Here is a 7,379-nt window from a genome sequence, read left to right on the forward strand (position 1 = left end):
TACGGGAGTTAAATTAACTCGGGCCCCTACGGAGACTTAACCTACCAAGAGCTCTTGTTAAGGGTCCCCGGGACATAAACAATAAACAATATTTTTCCACAAATCGCTCGACCAAATACGGTGGACTGATGGGACCCCCGCGTCACCCACTAAGGGTTAATCTTCTGGCACTGAACAGCTGATCGCAGATTTCGGTTTGTGAAAGGTGTTGGTGTTTTTACATATTTAGTTCAATGGCAAAGATTTTACGTTAAACGGTTTAACATAATACTAAATACTAAATAAAGGACAACACACAGAACAAAATAAAATTTAATGTGGAACGGTGTTTGGAGTGCGGATTATGTTTTTTTTTCCTTTAAGTTCAAACGACGCGGGCGATCGCTGGCCGTGGCCGGTCAGCCCTAAATTTATATAGGTCCGTGTATACGAGTGCGCGTGTGTGTGTGTGTGAATAGGGTTTTGGGGTTTTTACGTGGTGAATGAGACCAAACGTGTGGCACGCACTGGAAGGCGATGCAACGATCGTGCGGTGTGGCTAGAATCGCCATGGCAGCTAAATCGTCCTCTTTCACCCTCCCCCTTCACACGTCCCGCGCTACTTGGCTCACACACGCGCAACTGGAACGTACTCACTCAGGTTCACGTTGGACAGTCTTCTTCTCTGCAGTCGACTTTCTCGAACTCCAGTGTTCCTCTCCAGGAAACCTTCCGGCCCGGTTCTGGTGGCTATATTCCTTGCCGGCTGTGAGTAAAATTTTCTGCATTACAACCTATTTTCTCGCCCGCTTTTTCCTGTACTCACTTCAAACTTTCTGTTTTAAGCACAAAATTTCAAATTTCGACGTTACTCTTCCGTCCACGCTCCACGATTTCCATAATCCAATCCACGTTTTCTAATATTTTCACTCCTATTTATGCCTTTTTCCCCTTACTAATACATATAACTAATCCTATTCTCTTTCTTATATCCCCAGTACGGCTCCAGCTCCCCCCGATGTCCAAATACACCATCGAGCCTCCCTGGACTTCCGCTAGATGGCGCGTCGCCCTCAGCCCTGGCCACCTATCGTTCAGGTGGGACTGGAACAATCCCCGGGATTAACAGTGGCTGACTTCGTGGGTGGCACACGGATACTTCTTCGTTCAATTCAGAGAGTGCATTTGTGAACTGACTATAAGGCCCTTCGTGACGGAGAGCAGGCGCAGTCTTCGAGCTCGATTTCTTCGCTTGCACCGTTTCTGGATGAGCATGGATTGTTGCGCGTCGGAGGCCAACTTTCAAATTTATCACTTGATTTCAATGCGCAGCATCCAGTCATTCTTCCCGTCACAGATGTTGTAATTGTGCATTTCCATGAGCGGAATTTGCATGCTGCACCTCGCCCATTGCTTGCATTTATTCGCCATGAGTATTTACCGATTGGAGGACATAAGACAGTTGCAAATGTCGTAGATCACTGCTTCTACTTCAACACTACTTCATGGCTTAACTGTCGAAGGAGCGAGTAAACGCGTCTTTCGCCTTTGCTGTTACAGGCGTGGATTTTTGTAGTCCGTTTGTTTGAGTAAGGTGTGGACGAGACCACCCATCAAATGCTACATTTGCCTGTTCATTCGTTTTACTACCAAGGCCGTGCACTTTGGAGCTAGTGCAGGATTTATCGCACTCAAGCGATTCATTCTCACTCGCAGTCGGCCCAGGGAGAGTTGAAGAGGTGAAGAAGCTTTTTCTCGACGAAAAGCATCTGGAAGCAGTTCAGGAGTTTTGCGTAGTGGAACACGGCCACTGGCGCTTCATTCCCCCTCGCTATCCTCACTTTGGTGGGCTCTGGGAGGCTGCGGTGACGACAGCCAAACATCACTTCCAGTTTCTCGCTGTGCTTCGCTGACTTCAGAACACTCGTGTGCCATATCACTGCGATAGTGAACTAAAGACCATTGCTTCCCATTTTAGAGCATCCCGCCGACTTAGACGTACAAACACCTGCGCATTTATTGGGAACGGCGCCTATTCGTACATTCGCACCACCAGATGTGACCGGACTGAATTTCAATCGTCTCGATCGCTGGCAGCAGGTCAACTTCCTTCAGCAGACGTTCTGGTTCCGCTGCCGGGAGGAGTACCTCACCCTTCTTCAGGAGATGTCTAAATGGAAAACTGAGAAACCCGGTCTTACCGTCATAGACGTGATCCTTGTAAAGAACGAGAACTTGACACCCTTCAAGTGGCCACTGGGGAAATTGGCAAAGCTGATCGACGGAAGAGATTGCGTTCTCAGGGTAGCGAAGATCACAACTTCTACTGGGATCACCACAAGGACTATCGCAAAACTATGCATGCTACCAAAGAAGTATGCTCTGCATTTATCTGCTTTTCAGAATTGCCAAGTTGAAAATAGGTATAAGGCTAAAAAAAAACAGTACAAAACGAGAGGGAATGTTCTGAGTTGCTGCCGCGACCGCAACTCTACATTTATACCCGATACTTAGTCAGAATGGCTCTACCCGGAAGACGGCGCGCACAAGTTAATTTTATCCTTATTCGAAGGACAAAATAAAAGATTATTTTGATTCTGTTCACTTTAGCGAAGTGCTTTTATTGAATATCAGAATGTGACTGCTTAAATCTAGAATTATAATTCTTAAAGAAACCTATCGATGAACGCGGCAGAGGAACTTCGGCAGAGGCCGAATTGTTGGGGTCTTCAGAATTATTGTAGGCGGCGGCGTCAGTGGCGACAGCGGAGTTGCAGTTATTGACCGGCAATAGGAAGTCAATGTTGCTGGTCGATGTTGGGGGTGAAGAACAGCGGAGTCATCAGAAATGCATTGTCGACATTATCGCAGTCGCGACGTCGAAGACGGGGTGGGGGCGATGGTTTCTCGTGAAGTGCTGACTTGAAGTGGAGCGCATAAGCACTTCCAGAAATACAATGTTTCGGTTCTTGTTTTAGGCAGGAAATGGTTTTTACTTTTTGTGTAAATTGTGACAGAATTCTTGCGCATTGTTATTACAATTGGGTAATAAACTATTGGGCAAGAATTTTTATACTTTTTTCTGTTTTAATTGGAAATAAGAGTATTGAACTCTTAGGGTGTTAGCTCTTCCCCTCTTATTTCATTTGTCCTCAAATGAATTTTTAGAAATATGGTATGTTATTAAATTCAAGATTTTGGTTTGTTGGTATCTTTGTATCGGTTTTGATTTTGATGTCTGGTATTTCTGGAGGAATGTTGAGTATCACTTTTTGTGGTTTTCGACACACATGTGATATTATGATCAGTATTATTGCAATTGTAAATAGCGTAATAAGAGTCATACTATTTATTGAGGAGTGAGTTTGAAGGAAGTTTAAGTGTTTCGTATTGTTGATGTGAAGTTCATCGAGTGCTTTGAGAGAAAGTATTTTTATGCGTTTTTCTTGCAATGGGCCTACTTGTACCATTGGAGTTTGTGGTTTGTTTATAGTTTTGTGAATGTTTGTAAATTTCTTTTCGTTAATGTTTATTATATCGTTCCAGCACTTTAGTAAGTACGTGCCCCTTAGTTTTTCATAGCCGTTTTGCCATTTTATTGTTCCGTTGAAGCTATTTAGGAGGAGTGAGTCGGAATCTATTTCTTCTATAGGTTCGATGTGTTCTGCATTGCTGTAGTTACACGAGGAATCTTTCCCTATCAATAATCTACTAATACAGTTATCGTGGTTTAAGTTGATTACATTATTTGTTTTGCAAATTTTTACGTTATTGTAGTTTTTACATGGTTTATTAATTCCGTAAGTGTTCAATTCATTAATAAATATTTCTTGGAAAGGTAAATTAACAATGAGGTTTTTTCGGACGACCGGTCGAATAATGATATCTTTATATGTTTCTTTTTCTAACTTAGGGATCTTAATAATATAGAGTAATGTGTTTTTATTATATAAAATTGAGACGTCTGCAAACTCAAGCATTTCTTCTATTGAATTGAGTGGGGTTAGTATTTCCTTAAAGTTTTCTTTAATTGTCTCTATTTCGTTTTCGTTAAGAAGGAATGTGTTTACTATATTTATTTTTGCCCATTGAATTGCATATTTTACATTGATTAGTTCTTCTTTTATAAGTCGGGTTTGAATTTGTAGTCTAATGGCTATTTCGTTGCTGAAAGAATTGTCTTTTTTTATTGTATTCAAGAGTCTATTGTTTATTTCTGTGAGTTTGTTTATTCGTTTCTCAAATTGTGTATTTATTACTATTTGCTTATTATAATTTGAAATTATATCATTAAGATTATTTTGGATCATATTTAGGTCATCATGATCGGGACTTCCGGCTATATATTTCCATGCCGTGCCGATCATATCTATAGATCTACTGTGTCGAGTGGGTGTAAGTGTATTTAATATAAGGTAAGTTTGGTTTATTTCATGGTACAAGGTATTATAAAAATCATTATTTTTTAGGTCTTTTTCTATGTACCAAAGAGTTTGGTCTAGAGTTTGTTTTATTAGTGTTAAATCTATGACATGAATTAGTTTTGTATGTTCTGAGGTTAGTTTGCCTGTTTTATTATGAATGGTTAAAACATGGCTATCGGTATAGTTGGTTATTTCGATAGATCCAGCTACTAATTGTAGGAGGGGTAATGATGTTATCAATCTGGAAGAGACTGAAGAATATCGTAAAAAATTGTATTTTCTGGTATTTTCCGATTCGTGGTGCTATAATCGGATGGAACCCGCAATCGGATAAATCTTTTAGTTTTGGGTGTAGTTATTTTATATAATATAACCTTTAGTCATTTTAATACGGACATGGACATGCCCCTATGAATATCGGACAGTTATTAACTTTTTATGTTACTTTTGTGAACAATTTTTCCTGACACAGTTTTAATTGTAGTGTTATTGTCTTCTTTTACTGTTTCTTTTTTAAATCTTGGAGACAATTTTGATCCTAACCGTGTGTTTATTTTTACGAATATTTCTTGACCTGGTGAGTATAGTATTATCGGTTTTTTTTCTTGTTGTGATTTTTTAAATCCGAGTCCTGTTTGTTTTTAAGTTTGACAATATTATTTTGTCGGCTTATTTCGTATTGGTCAGGATTTGTTGTTACGTTTCTACCAAAGAATACTTCTAACGGTTTTCTGTTGGTTACTGAGTGTATCGAGAAATTGTACTCGTAAATGGCCTGATTCAGTAATTCTTGAAATGTGCTATAGATTCCTTTACTTTTTAAACACCGCATTATTTCTGAGAGGGTGGAATAGAATCTTTCTACCTGTCCATTTACTGAGCTTTTGTAGGGTGGAGCTGTAAATATCTGAATTCCCAATTGGTATTTCATCATAAACGTTATGGAAGCTGAATTTAAGGATTTTTCATTGTCAATTACTACATTTTTTGGTACGCCGAAATAAAACAGAATATCATGCAGGGATGGTTTTATATCTTCGATGGATTTGGATTTGATGATTCTTCCTTGGGCTAATTTGGAAAATTTGTCTATTGCTGTCAAAACTAAATTTCTTTCTGTGGAATAAATATCAATGTGAATAGTGTGACCTGGATATTGTGGTATTGGGGTTTCCACGATTTCGGGACTAGTGGGGTGTCTGTCGTATTTTACTTCCTTACAAATCTTACACTGCTTTACTATAGTGGAAATTTTCTGTTTCATTTTTGGAAAATATATTTTTTCGATGAGTTGTTTTTGATTTTCTACGGCATTCCTGTGGGCCCTGTTGTGAACTTTTAAGATCTCTTCTTCTTGTTGGCTTTCGTTACTTAGATCTTCTACTCTACTTTGTGTGAATCTAACTTTGTATTGGATGAAATTTGATGGGTATATTTTTTGGATTTGTCCCATAATATGTTCGGTTGTTTGAATTCCATTAATAACGGAGGGGTTAAGGTATTTTTTTAATATTTGTAATAAATCAGCTTCGGTGAATGTGTTTTGTGTAATTTCATATCGATGAAATGTTGGAAATGGTATACTAAATTTGTAATTATTTTCGTTTCCTGGAATAATAAAGATTTGGTTTTTAAAAGCATTTATTGGTATTTCCATACTATGAGTTAACCTTTCGGAGGAACTTTGGCTACTATGCTGTGTCGTGATGGAGTTTATCTCCTTGATTCTGGACAAAGAGTCAGCTACTACATTGGCTTTTCCTGGTTTGTAGATTAGCTGATAGTCGTACTCTTCCAAAAATGTTCTCCATCGTTTTATTCTCGCGTTTCCATTGCAATCGCTCATGGAATGGGTTAAGGGTTGATGGTCGGTGTAAATTTTTACCTTTGCTCCCCCATAGAGATAATTTCTCAAAGACTTCAATGACCATATTATTGCTAGCATTTCTTTTTCGTTTGCTGCATAATTTTCTTCGGCTTTCGAAAGGGTTGAGGCATTTGAGGCATCTGTTGTGAGTTGAAACTCTTTATTGAAATCTGGGTATTGTAAAATGACTTCTGTCGAAATGAGGGTGTTCTTGAGTTTTTTGAAAGCTTCTATTGCCTCTGGGTCAAGGTGAATGATTTTTTTGCTCGAATTGTTTTTAGATACGCGACCATCTTCCCCTCTTAATAATGAGGTAAGTGGTTTGGCTAGCATTGCATAGTCCTTTATAAATCTTCTATAGTAGCCGGACAATCCTAGGAAGGATCTGAGATCCTTTAATGTTTTCGGACAAGGATACTTGGAAATGGCTTCCACCTTTGCAGGATTGGTTTCTATGCCTCTATCGGAAATAATAAATCCTAAAAATTCTACTTTATTTTTAAAGAATTTGTCGAGTTGGCATTTAATATTGGCTTGTTCAAGGGTATCGAATATGGTCGCGAGATTGTTAGCATGTGTTTTTTCATCTTTCCCAAAAATAATTATGTCGTCAATATAAATATAGCAGATTTCACCAATATGTGGTCGTAGGATATCGTTAAGGGTGCGTTGGAGTATTGCCGGTGCATTTTTTAGTCCAAAGGGGAGACGTGTGAATTCGTATTTACCGTTGTTGATGGAGAATGCAGTTTTTTCGATATCTGATTTTTTTAATAGAATTTGATGGAAACCACTTTTAAGATCTAGTACTGAAAAGAACTTGTTGTTTCCTACTTGTGCTAAAACTTCATTTATATTTGGAATGGGATATTTATCGGAAACAGTAACTAAATTTAGTTTCCTGTAGTCGATGACTACTCTGAATTTTTTCTTTTGAGAGGCATCCATTTTTTTCGGAACCAGCCATACGGTCGAATTGTACGGGGACCTAGATGGTCTAATTATCCCGTCATCTAGTAGTTCTTTTATTTGTTTCTCTACTTCTGTTTTGGATCCCACTGGTAGGGGGTAACATCGTGAATAAACTGGAGTATCACAGGTGGTCCGGA

Source organism: Drosophila miranda (genome assembly GCF_003369915.1).
Source record: "Drosophila miranda strain MSH22 chromosome Y unlocalized genomic scaffold, D.miranda_PacBio2.1 Contig_Y1_pilon, whole genome shotgun sequence".
NCBI classification, from domain to species: Eukaryota; Metazoa; Arthropoda; class Insecta; order Diptera; family Drosophilidae; genus Drosophila; species Drosophila miranda.